General features: G+C 44.1%; 1 long non-coding RNA gene across 1 annotated transcript; it reads left to right on the forward strand.

Moving 5' to 3' along the window:
* The first annotated feature begins 1,057 nt into the window (after positions 1 to 1,057).
* Positions 1,058 to 4,361, forward strand: LOC132537039 (uncharacterized). The gene is made up of 3 exons (XR_009548554.1): positions 1,058 to 1,409; positions 1,777 to 1,895; positions 4,324 to 4,361. It is a non-coding gene; the product is annotated as an uncharacterized LOC132537039 (long non-coding RNA).
* The last annotated feature ends 8,684 nt before the right edge of the window (positions 4,362 to 13,045 follow it).

A 13,045-nucleotide genomic window follows, 5' to 3' on the forward strand; every position in this document is an offset into this window, starting at 1 on the left:
TTATACTCTAAATAACTATTCACATGGTGTATGTTTGTCTTTTCCAGTGTGAGTTCTGTCCTTCAAATACCCCCAAGTAGAGGCAGTGCTGATATCTAGAATTCCAGGCCAATTAAAACTCTTTATATTACAGAGTAGGTGGTAGCTCACCCAGTATAGTGTACATGTTACCAAGCTTGAGGTCCCAAGTTCAAGTTCTGGTGCCCATCTGTAAGTGGAGAACCAACAGCTAGATAAGACTTCTCACTCCACTCATAATAGACTGGGGAGAGCACAAGGAACAGAGGAGGGGCTGGGAACTACAGAAGCAGGGCTGGCAGGGGAATTTGTTTCTTCTCAAGGTTTCATTGGGTCATGATGTTAAACCATGAAGAGAAAGTTAAGTTCTCTTACAGCTGGAGCCTCTTTGCAAACAAGAAATCCCTCAACAAGGAAAAGCTAGTTCTCACAGGTGAGATTGTTGCCCTGGTGATTCTGACCCTATAAAACTACTTCAGCCCGAAGAGGAGAGAGACTTAAACTTATTTTCCTGGCCCCCTGTCTCCTGCAAGAAGCTCTGCAATAAACATTCTTATTTTCCCAGTGGTGCCTCCATTTGGTCTGTGAGTTTGGGAACTTTTTTTTTTTTTGTCTTGTCTACAAAATCCATATAATGGACCCAGGGGATAGAAAAGGGAGCTCCAATAAGGGGAAAATGATGCCTGGTGGTTCCACACAGCCTGATGTCCACAGCAAACTCCAAGCTCAGGCAATGGACAGGCAACAGGAGGGCCATGTGGTACCAAGGGCTCCCCCACCAGCAAAGGAGTATTATGGAGTAAGTGGGGGTTGGGTTCTGATGTTAAAAAGGGTGGAGGATTGACACTGATGTGGGTTTTGGGATGCCCATGTCATACGTTGTATCTGAGATTTGGTCAGTCTTTGCTACCCAGGGACAACCTGGACAGGGTTCCCTTCATCAGGCACATGGGCTTCCCCACCTCCTATCTGGTATCATGTCTACACTGTTTCAGGATCTAGTCTTTCCCTCAAGCCTTACTCCTTAACCTTTCCTCAGGCAGTTTTTGTGAAGGACCAGAATGTGCTGTTTCTTGGATGGTAGTGAACCACATGTTCATGCCACAACAGTGGAATATAGACATTCAACACTCTCAACTTGTCCTGTAAGATCTGACTGTGGTTTGTCCACACTCACTGAATACCCTTTATTGCCTACAGCTGAAGTGTAAGAACTGTGGAGCCTTTGGACACACGACTAGAAGCTCCAAGTGCCCCATAAAACGTTGGGGAGAGGTCCAGGCCTTTCAGCCCTTGGCATACCGTAAAGGGAAGGAGAACCTGAACTCACAGAGCCCAAAAAACTCAGGCCTCTTGAGAATTACTGGGAAACAAAAGATACTAGGACTAAGGTGAGAGCTATAGAGGATCTAGTTCACCCTTGGGTTCTCCTCTAAGTGAGAATGTCTCCATTTTAATAGGCAGCACAGCCCAAATAAGGGTCATTATCTGCCTACGAGGGCAGGATGGGAAGCTGCTTAAGATGGGTATCAAATCAATGAGGTGTAGCATAAAGTCCTCTTAGAAAACATGGGATGGGCCTGATCAACGGGATAAGTGGGTGGGGTGCGGTGAATGCTGAATTGGACAAAGATTTAGAAGGAGGTGAGGGCCATTTATATACAGTTACAGGGCAGAACTCTCCGTTGCCCACCTTCCCATCTAGGACCTGGTGTCACCGGAATGGCTTCCTTCTACTTCTTGTGTTTGGTTCTGCAGACAAAGGCAGCCCAAAGAAGCTCCACTCCAGAGATTTCCCAGGACATCCCCAGAGAGGCCACAGCAGAACCAAAAGGAAACAGATGAATCTTGCACTTCCATGAGGCTGGGTCTCCCAGGTCACTGGTTCTTTCTTTCTCTGGGCCTCCCTAAAATGTCACACCTATTGAATGAGGGAAAGCGTTACTACTCTTGAGTACTTGAGTACTGACTGTGGTGAGGGGACTTCTAGGTGCCATTTTCCATTGCCTCTTTGCTTGAACACTTTCATCTGCTTCTGCCCCTGTCATTTCACTGTGGTGAGAGAATGGAACACTAATTATGGAAACTTATTTTTCCCCCACAGCACTCACCAGCTCTGGCTTGTGATGGTATTGGGACTTTAGAGCCTCATGCATGGAAGTCTTTTGCATAACCATTCTGCTGTTTCCCTAGCCCAAGGGAAGCTTCTAAACAATTTAGGAATTTAAGCAGTGGTAGGACTCTTGGATGAAATTGTGTAGAATTTCATATTATTGTAATTGCAGCCTCTTTGCTTACCATTTGTCAGCTTTAGGAGTCCTGCTTTACACTCTGACACAGAGAGGTTGACATCCTTCACCCCTTTTTGCTGTGTTTCCATCCATCATCACTCCAAGAGCTAGAGTCTCAAAAAAGACCTGGGACAGACCTCTCTTTCTCTTAGAAATCCCTGGATAATCAAGATTATTGACATTTGGTATCTGATATAAAATGATATCAAAGATGTGACCTAGGAGGTAGGGCAGGGGATAAAACACTGGATTCACAGTCATGAGGTACTGAGTTCAATCCCCAGCAATTCATGTGTCATAGGATTATGCTCTTATGTTTTTTTCTCTCCCTACTTCTCATAAATAAATCTATTTTTTTAATGTCATCAGTGGGGATATTGTCATTTCTTTTCGTTGGCTAATGACTTTCAGTACCTCTTCTTAATTTCATTGAAAGTGTGTATCCTTTCTTTGCCTGTACACTGAATACTGTTTCTCCTTCTCCTTTTTTTAAAAGTTGCCACCAGCGTTTTTACTGGGGCTCAGTGCCAGCACTATGAATCCATTTTTCTTAGTGGCTTTTTTTTTTTTTGCTTTTTTTTTTTCCTCCTTTTTATTTTGTTGGCTAGGAAAGAGAGAAATTGAGAGGGAAGAGGGATCTAGAGAGGGAGAAAGATACCTGTAGACCTGCTTCACTGCTTGTGAAGCACCCCCACCCCACAGGTAGGGAGTGAGGGCTTGAGCCCAGATCTTTGTGCATGGTAATATGTATGCTTAACCTGGTGCACCTTCAATGACACATATTTTTCTCTAGTCTTTTAAAAAAATTGTTGTTATTTGTATTTATTTATTTATTGTATAGAGACAACCAAAAATCAAGAGGGAGGGGGATATAGGGAGAGAGACATCTACAGTACTGCTTTGCTACTCTTTTAAAAATTTTTTTTTAAATTTTATTTATTTTATTTATTTATTCCCTTTTGTTGCCCTTGTTGTTTTATTGTTGTAGTTATTATTGTTGTTGTTGTTGTTGGATAGGACAGAGAGAAATGGAGAGAGGAGGGGAAGACAGAGAGGAGGAGAGAAAGATAGACACCTGCAGACCTGCTTCACTGCCTGTGAAGTGACTCCCCTGCAGGTGGGGAGCCGGGGTTCGAACCGGGATCCTTATGCCGGTCCTTGTGCTTTGTGCCACCTGTGCTTAACCCGCTGCGCTACAGCCCGACTCCCGCTTTGCTACTCTTGAAGCTTTCCTCCTATAGGTGGGGACTGGGGGCTTGAACCTGGGTCCTTGCACATTTTAATGTGTGCTCAACCAGGCATGTAACCACCCAGCCCTGAAACTTTTCTTTCTTTCTTTCTTTCTTTCTTTTTTTTTTTTTTTGCCTCCAGGGTTATTGCTGGGGCTCCGTTGGCGTCTGCACTACAAATCCACTGCTCCTGGAGGCTATTTTTCCCATTTTGTTACCCTTGTTGTTGTGCTTGTTGTAGCTGTTATTGTTGTCATAGCTGTTGTCATTGTTGGATAGGATAGAGAGAAATGGAGGGAGAAGGGGAAGACAGAGTGGAGGAGAGAAAGACAGACACCTGCAGACCTGCTTCACCACTTGTGAAGCAACCTCCTGCAGGTGGGGAGCCAGGGGTTCGAACCCAGATCCTTACGCTGGCCCTTGCACTTTGCACCATGTGCACTCAACACGCTGCACTACTGCCCGACTCCCAGACACTTCTTTTAAAAGATAAAAAAAAAATATATATATGTATATATTTTATTATTGGATAAAGGCAGAGAGAAACTGAGAGAGGACACAGAGAGATAGAGGTAGAGAGATACCTGCAGCCCTACTTCACCACTCATGAAGCTTTCCCCCTCCAGGTGAGGACCAGGGACTTGAACCTGGGTCCTTATGCACGATTATGCGTGTGCTTAACCAGGTACGCCATCACCTGGCCCCTTATAAGGCATTTCACTTTGTTTTCTGATACGGAGGAAAAGCTTCAGTCTGCTCAGTGTTTGTGTTTCTATCCCCTTCAGTGTCCACACAGGCCTCTGCCCCTGCAGGTGAGGATAAATGTTAGCGAGCATAAATCAAACCACCATCCACTGTAAGGAAGCAAAGATGTTTATTGACAAATTGCAATCCGGGCCGAGATGGTGACTGGTGTTAGTCTACCAAGCTCGACCCCGAACAGGGCTCAAACCATACAATTTATAGGAATTCAGACTACACTCAGGGAGGGGGAGCACATCACCTTATCAACCTACATCCAATAACAGGCTATAGCAAACACAAGATCCAATCATTTCAAACTTAGCAAAAGCATGATCCATTCAAAGCAAAGCGCGGGCTAGTTTCAAATATAGTAAGATCACACAACCAATAGAATTCAACCAGGCAGGGTCGCCACATCCTCCTGCCATCGGCTATGACCACCCATCCGGTGGGCAGCATACCACAAAGTCTGTTCAAAGGTCCTGATAAGGCTTGTCCCCATGTAGGGTCCTTCGAACAATGGGTGGCCTTCACTGATGAGGTCCTGATAAGGCTTGTCCCCAGGCAGGGTCCTTTGAACAATGGGTGGCCTTAACTGATTAGGTCCTGCTTATTCAAGGGGGAAGGGGCAAGGAATTTTACACCTCATACTACAAGCAACTCATACTAAAAGCACTTAACAAACAACTGCATAAAAAGGGAATTTCAAGGCTACTGCCTTTTACAATAAACTCTGTCCTGCCTCTGGATCACAGGAAAGTTCCCCTCAGCTCCAGTTTTCCCCAGTGTCCACACAGGCCTCTACTTCTACAGGTGAGGACAAGATCTGTTCAGCCTCTGGATCACAGGAGCACCCCACCACAGCTGAGGATCCCAGGGAAGCTCCCCTCAGCTCCAGCATTCTCCAAGAGTCTGTGCTCCACAGCTCTGAAGCAAGCCCTCTGTCTCCTTCTGCAGTCGGGGCCAACCCAGAAAAGGACTCCCTGTCCCCCTCAGGCTCTGCTTAGGCTTCTACCGTGAGCTTCCCTTCCTGGAGGGAAACCTAAGAGAACAGGCTCCTGTATCTCCTTCTCCAAGACCTCCAGGCTGTTTCTGAGTCTCCTAGTCTTGGGCAAAGGCACAACCCATGGGCTCCAGAGAAGCTTTCCCCTCCCCCATGAGCTCCCAAGTCAGCCCTACACCATTCCCACTAAGCCTGGTCCAGGCCTCAGCTCCCACCTCAAGGTCACAGACAAGAGATGTGCCTGGTCTCCAGAGTGTCAGATATGCCAGATGTGCCAGAGCCCCCCAAGAAAGCAGGACTCAATCCATGCCAGACCCATCCAGAGGAGCAGTCCCAGAGCAGATGTGGGGCTCCAGCAGACTCTCCCTCCTCTGCCAGTCTGATGTTTTGTCCAGCCCCAGAAGACCCCCAGGTGAGGAGAAAGACACCTCCCCAGGGTCAAAGCACCCATATGCAGGCTGCTTCTGGTAGGTTTTGCCTACTCACCCTTTCCCCAAATGCCTCAAGACTCTTTAACAGCCTCCTACTATGACCTCAGGAGCCTCCACATGGGTTGGTGGACCTGCAGGGCCATGATGTGCCCAGCTCCACCTGCTCACAGTCCTTCCTGGCTCAGTCTGAGGGCCATATGTCCCATCCCAGTGAGGACCCTGTCTGTGAGAACCTGCAAGGCCTCCTCTTCTCTGAGGACAGTGACTAGGAGTGACATAACCCAGGGCCATCAAGTCTTGCCCTAAAGCCCTAGAGTGTGAGATAGACCCTGAACTAAGGTGGGAATGTCTCTAGGACCAGATGTTGCTAGTGAACCCAGTTTCCCTGCTGCAGTGAGTGTGAGGGTGAAAATCTAGCTGATGTATGAGGACTCACACACACACTGCACATATGAAGGATGAAAACACTGTATTCTGTGTCCTCAGATCTTCCTGCAACAGAAGGCTGTTTCTGTCCTGTGTATGAGCCTTCTTCACAGGAAGGAGATCAAAAAAACTGTTGTGAGCTCTGCTGATATGTCTGAAGAACTAGAGAGGGACAGGACTGGAGGTGCATTGGTCTGAGCTGTGTGAAGGCACTTTCTCAGGAGCATGCTGACCTGATGTGGAACTCAGTGATGTGTAATGTGACCACAGGGGAATCACTGTAGGTAATAATCTCAAGTATTTTTGTGCTCTAAAGTAGGATTTTAAATTTTTCTATTAATAAAAATCTTGGAAGTATGTTCTCTTGTCCATGATGTATTTCTTGGCATTCTGATCCCTGAAAATGTCTTCCTTGATCAAAGCTGACTCGTGTAAGAGCGGAGAGGAACTCTGTAGAATGGATGGCAGAGAGACCCAGAATAAGAGGCTCATCCAGCCCCCAGCCTCAGTCTATACTGACCCACTGTGTGTCTGTGGGTCTCACCAGGGGATCATCAGGGTTCACAGACTCCTCCTCCTTTGAGATCATACAGGAGTCATTAGGGGATTTCCCATCAGGACCTCTGCCTGTGTCTCACTTCCGTTGGTGCAGGATGATGGGTTCCTTCTTGGCTTGGACATGGGTTTGTACAATCCCTCTGAGACTCTACAGTCCAGCTTCCATTTGGGGAAACTACCCAAGTATGTGTTTGAGGGAATGATGAAAACTTCTGGTAAGGGTTAGCCAACACACAATGTGCATACACCACATGACTCCATACCCTGTTTCCATCTCCAAATATCCTAGACAAGGAACTTTTTAAAAATTATTTTTGGGCTTGGGAAATAGCATCCTGGTTATGCAAAAAGACGTTCATGCCTGAGGCATCAAAGGTCTCAGGTTCAATCCCCAGCACCACCATAAACCAGAACTGAGCAGTGTTCTGAATAAATAAATAAATAACAAATAAATTTCCACAAGACTTATCACTGGGGCTTGGTATCTGCAAGTTGAATCTACCAATCCACCAACCCCTTTTTTGTTCTGGATAGAGACAGGGTAATTGAGAGGGGAAGGAGAGGAAGGGAAAGAAAGAAATGACACTGCTTCATTGGTCAGGATGCTTCCTTCCTGCAAGTGGGGACTGGTCTTCGAACCCAGGTCTTTGGTCATGGTAATATCTGTTTTCTATGTAGAGCATCACTACCTCAATAGGGCACTTTTATTTTTAATCCATGGCTGTTATTGGTGCTTGGTACCTGGGTGATGACTTCCACATTCCTGGTGTTCATTGTTTTTGTTTTTTTTTTGACTTACAAATACAGAGAAATATGGGAGGGGTGGAAAGAAATTGGTGAAGGTGATGTCACACCTGCTGTCTGACAAAGTCCTAGCATAGCAGGAAACTCCCACAAAGCGAGTGTTCCTGGACTGAACAGAAGCCACTCAGCCCTTGTACTTCTGCTAATCACTGGATTTAGTGGATCTTTCCAAATTTCACTGGGGGGGGGGGGCCTGAGAAAAATTCCCTGGGGAAGGACTGCTGTCACAGAAAACCCAGGGCCTCACCAAGTACGGATATAGAGAACTGTACCAAGATATATAATTTTACTAAAGAGGCTCAAAACATAACAATTGGCCAATTATCAGATAAGCTGACTGAAGGAATTGCTTGCCCCTCTTGTCACCCCAGTCAGTACCTACAACCCAGACAGAAAAGGTCAGGGGAAAAATGAAAGCACTGGGTTTTCCCATGGCACAGGGCCACCTTGGGTAGCTTATAGAATAGGTGGTAGATTGTGGTCTCCCCGAAAATATAAGGGTCCATACCAATTACTCCTACCTACTGACCCCCCTCTTCCATTTATGGGCATCTATGATGAATACCGTGGTCATATGATTAACATTAAGGGCAAACAGGGTGAGGTTAATAAGTTGGCATTTATGAACAGACTAGCAAGGTCCCATCCCCCTTGGTGTTTGCTTTCCCAGAACAGAAAATTGCTACCATTAGGCAGGTTAATAAATACTGTGAAAGGCAGGGATGTGGCATCTACTGCTTACCTGAAACAGAAGTTCATAAATAGATAAGAGATATTAATCAAGATGCTATAAACAAGATAATTTTCTTTGTAGAAACTGACCTTTCAGAAACAATAGATGCTTTACAGAAATCTCATGATATTCCAGGAAGCTTGCTCAAGAAAAATAGGTTATAATTTATAGATCAATAGGTGGAAATAAGAGTTTACTTTAATAACTGCTAAAATAAATGAATTTTGTGGTAAACAGTTGTGCAAATAATTCTGCAAAAATAATGAACTGATGCATGTTGTATCTGGGTGAAAAACATATCAAAATAAAGCTCTGCAGAGAGAAAGCAGAGATGCCTCTCTTCTGCTCTTGAAGCAGTTGACGTGTCTCTCACCTCATTTGCACCAACACCTTCGGGGACCCTAGTAACTTGCTGAGGCTGGTCCCTGGCCAAAATGGAGAAAGAAAGAGACACTTGAAATTTTACTCCACTAGTCTTGAATCTTCCCCCTTGCAGGTTGGGACTGAGGGCTTAAAATCATACTCCCTATGGTGGGGTGATGTACCACCTAGCTCTAACAAGGCTTTTTTCTTGCCACCAGGATTACTGATGGGGTTTGGTGCTGGCACTATACATCCACTGCTCCCAGGAACCATTTTTTTCCTTTTTTTCTCTTTCTAATTTTTATTAGGTAGGACAGAGAGAAATTGATAGAAGAAGGGGAGATAAAGAGAGGATGAGAAAGATAGATACTTGCAGACCTAATATATGTGCTTAACCAGGTGTACCACTGCCCAATTCCCCCCAAAAGGCTTTTTTAAAATAATTATTTTATTATTTATTCCCTTTTGTCACCCTTGTTTTATTGTTGTAGTTATTACTGTTATCCTTGTTGTTGGATAGAACAGAGAGAAATGGAGAGAAGAGGGGGAAGACAGAGAGGGGGAGAGAAAGATAGACATGTGCAGACCTGCTTCATCACTTGTGAAGTGACCCTCTTGCAGGTGGGGAGCCAGGGCTCGAACCAAGATCCTTATGCTGGTCCTTGTGCTTTGCACCACCTGTGCTTAACCCACTGCACTACAACCCAACTCTCAAAAGGCTTTTTTTAAAAAAGGAGTTTTACATTCATTTATTTTTTAAAAAAACTGTCATTAATATGTCAGATTTCTATCACATTTTACAATATAGAAATATGTGAAAGAAGAAAAGAACCTAGATAAACCTTATTCAAATTTACCTTATTGCATTCCAGTTTCCCCCTCTGAATAGGAATATATAAATATATTAATGTATTAACATTACACACACCTAAAATATTTCTACTAATGAAGCCTACCTCTCCAAAACTGACCTTGCTCTCAAGAATATCTTGACCAGTTTTATACATTAACAAAGAATCATTAATTATAACGCATATGCTCTTTCCTATTAGGAAAGAAAACGCTAAACAGAAAATGTCCTATTTTTTGTTATGGCTGCCTAAAGTCACATAACTGGCTACATGAGAAAATAGAAAATGAAGTCTACAAATTCATTTGTTTATTGTCATTTTTAGTGATTGTATGACAGACAAGGAGTACAGTGTGGAACAGATACAATCTAAGACTTCAATGGACTCAAAGTGTAAGAGAGGTATAAATTTCTGACAGTGTATGTTATGAGAGAAGGAAATGCAGGATGCTATAGTAACCCATAACCTAGGCTGATGCAGGAAGTGTATTGTAGTAGTGACTAAACAAAGTTGAGAGCTTACTAGGAGCTAGTTGTAATCAGGAGAGTAAATAACATGAATGAATTTTCTCTGAGCATAATAAAGTGACCACAACAAAGCCCTTGGTGTGGTAGGAATACCTGATGCGATGAAAGGTGTGGGAATTGATAATGTTACTGCTGAGTTCAGAATCCAGGCAGGAAGAACATACTAGGTTAAAGGGAGATAACTAGAACTTTAAGAACAAGAACTCACTAAATTTTTAAAATAAGAAAGTAATATGATCAGATTATAAATTCACTCAAAAATTTTATCAAAGATAGTTGCTTTTGAGCGCCATTGTGATGCAAAGTCACATTAAGTTACTGATTATTCCTAATAATCCTGTAAAGTATATGCCATTATCTCAGTTATGGAGAGGGGATAGTGGACTTAGATGTAAGTAAATAACTCCAAGGCATTTTTAATCTTCATGCTTTTCTTTTTATTTATTACTTTTTAATATTTTTATTTATTGTTGGATAGAGACAGAAATTGAGAGGGGAGGGGGGAATAAAGGAGACAGACAGAGAGACACCTGCAGCTCTGCTTCACCATTTGTGAAGCTTTTCCCCTGTAGGTGGGGTCCCTGCACACTGTAGTGTGAGTGCTTAACCAGGTGTGCCACTGCCTGGCCCCCATGCTTTTCTTTAGAGATATTTTGGACACCGTGGTTTTGCTTGGTCTTCATGCCTATAGGACTCTTTCTTCTCCCTTGCCCCCCTCTTTTAGATAGAAGGTAAGAGACAGAAGGACTAGCAAGATAACCCACCTGGCGACCCATCTTATGACCCAGCAGCCTGTTTCCCAAGGATTTACCCAAGGAAAACAAAAACACCTATCCGAAAAGGCCTTTCTTTGCACACCAATGTTCATAGTAGCATAGGCCAAACTTGGAAGCAACCCAGATCAGTCACACCAATCATACACACTTCTGAGAAAGCACCTGCCATAGAGTGGGCAGTAGAGTGACAGGAAAGCCTTCCTGTGGGAGGGTCCCTGTACAGGTGAGATCAGTTGTGGGAGCAGGTTTCCCTGGGAAGCACTCAACCTGTGTCCTGAGGGACCAGAGTGGGTGCCAGGAATAGTGGAATCATGCAGGCACCGCACCACAGTTATAACCCTGTTCAGAAAACAAAAACAACCAAACTGGCAAAACTAAGATAAAAGAAGAAGTTTGGCAATATCCAGTAGAATTGGAAGTCCATCTGACCTGTGAGCAACATAGCAATAGCTAACATACCTGGAATACATGAGCAAGTCTATAAGTGCAGGTATACAATGAAAACTTTTAGTTCATATGAAAGAGTGACCTCTGAGAAGGGTGCTCACTGAAGTGTGTATAAAATGTGAAAAAAGGGGGTTGTGTAATGGTGAACTGGGTTAAGCACACATAATATGAAGCACAAGGACCTGTGCAAGGATCCTGGTTTGAGACCCGGCTTCCCAACTACAGGAGGGGTCACCTCACAAGCAGGAAGCAAGTCTGGAGGTATATTTCTCTCTCTGCTCTCTGTCTTCTCCTCTTTCAATTTCTCTCTGTCCTATCCAAAGAAAAAAGGCCACTAGGAGCAGCGGATTTGTAGTAGAGGCATGGAACCCCACCTCTGACTTGTGTTAGTACTGGGGATTGATCATGGGATCTTGAAGCCTCAGGAAAGTAAGTTTTTTTGTTTTGTTTTGTTTGCCTCCAGGGTTATTCTGGGGCTCAGTGCCTGCACTGTGAACCCACTGCTCCTGGCGTCCATTCCCCCTCCCCATTTTTGTTTTTGTTGCTATTGTTCTTGTTGGATAGGACAGAGAGAAATCAAGAGAGGAGAGGAAGACAGAGAGGGAGAGAGAAAGACACCTGCAGACCTGCTTCAGCACTTGTGAAGCTACCCTACTGTAGGTGGGGTAGCTGGGGGCTCAAACTGGGATCCTTTGTCAGTCCTTGTGTTTAGTGTCACGTGCTCTTATGGAGACTTTTTTGTAAACACTTTTTTTTTTTTTTGTAAACGCTGTAGGTGCATGTATCCCAAGGACTTGAGAACACAATTCTAGTGATACAGGCCCCTCTATGCTCATAGCCGCCCCATTCACAATGACAAGGAAAGGAAAACAGTGTAATTAATTAGTTGTTTAATTAATAGCCATAGCCTTTTGTCTGCATGATTCTACTACTTTGTGGACATTTAACTGCCTCTCTCATTTTCTCTCAGAGAAGAACAGGGAAGAAGAGAGGCAGGAAGGATATTTACCCCAGATGTGCTCTAGCAACTAGTATTGCTCTGCATGGTGATTTCAAGCAATTCTGGGGCTGTACAGCTATGTGAGGGCCGGGCTGTTTTATAAGTTGCATCCTGTTTACCCTGTCACTCATGGCCTTAGCTGTTTAACTGGGAACTGGTCAGGTCCTGGGTCTGAACAATGCAGAGCACAACCCAACAGTGGTCTGCAGGGAGCAAGGATCAGCTATTTGATTTCTTAACTAGAGAACTTATACTGTTTCTGTCACCACTTAGATCTTTCCTTGAATTGCTGAAAGGAGATAGTGGAAAAAAAACTCTATTACATTAACTAGACTCTCAAACTTTTATTTTTTAATTTTCTGCTGGGCCACCTCAATATGACATAACCAGTCACAAAGCCTCTTCACATTAATGGTTGAACTGTGATTTTCATGTTCATGGATTTACAGGATTGGGCATCAAATTTCAGGACCATCTGAAATATATGCAGAGCTTTTAGAAGCCAGGTGGTGGTTTGTGCCACAGAATATAAATCTGACCTGATCTAAGTACCTGTGTTGTATTACCAGACCCCAGAGCAGGTTGGAAACTTCACAAAGGGTGATAGTGATGCAAGTGTCTCTACTTTCTGCTTCTCTCCTCCCTCTCTCCCTCTCTCTCTCTCTCTCTCTCTCTCTCTCTCTCTCTCTCTCATAATACATCCCTAATTTAAAAAATGAATTCTGGGCAGAGGAGAACATAATGGCTGTGCAAAAGACCTTCATGTCTGAGGCACTAAGGTCCCAGTTTGAATCCCTTGCACAACCATAAACCAGAGCTGAGCAGTGTTCTAGCTCCTCTCTCT

The sequence above is a fragment of the Erinaceus europaeus genome, chromosome 2 (genome assembly GCF_950295315.1).
Source record: "Erinaceus europaeus chromosome 2, mEriEur2.1, whole genome shotgun sequence".
Lineage (NCBI taxonomy): Eukaryota > Metazoa > Chordata > Mammalia > Eulipotyphla > Erinaceidae > Erinaceus > Erinaceus europaeus.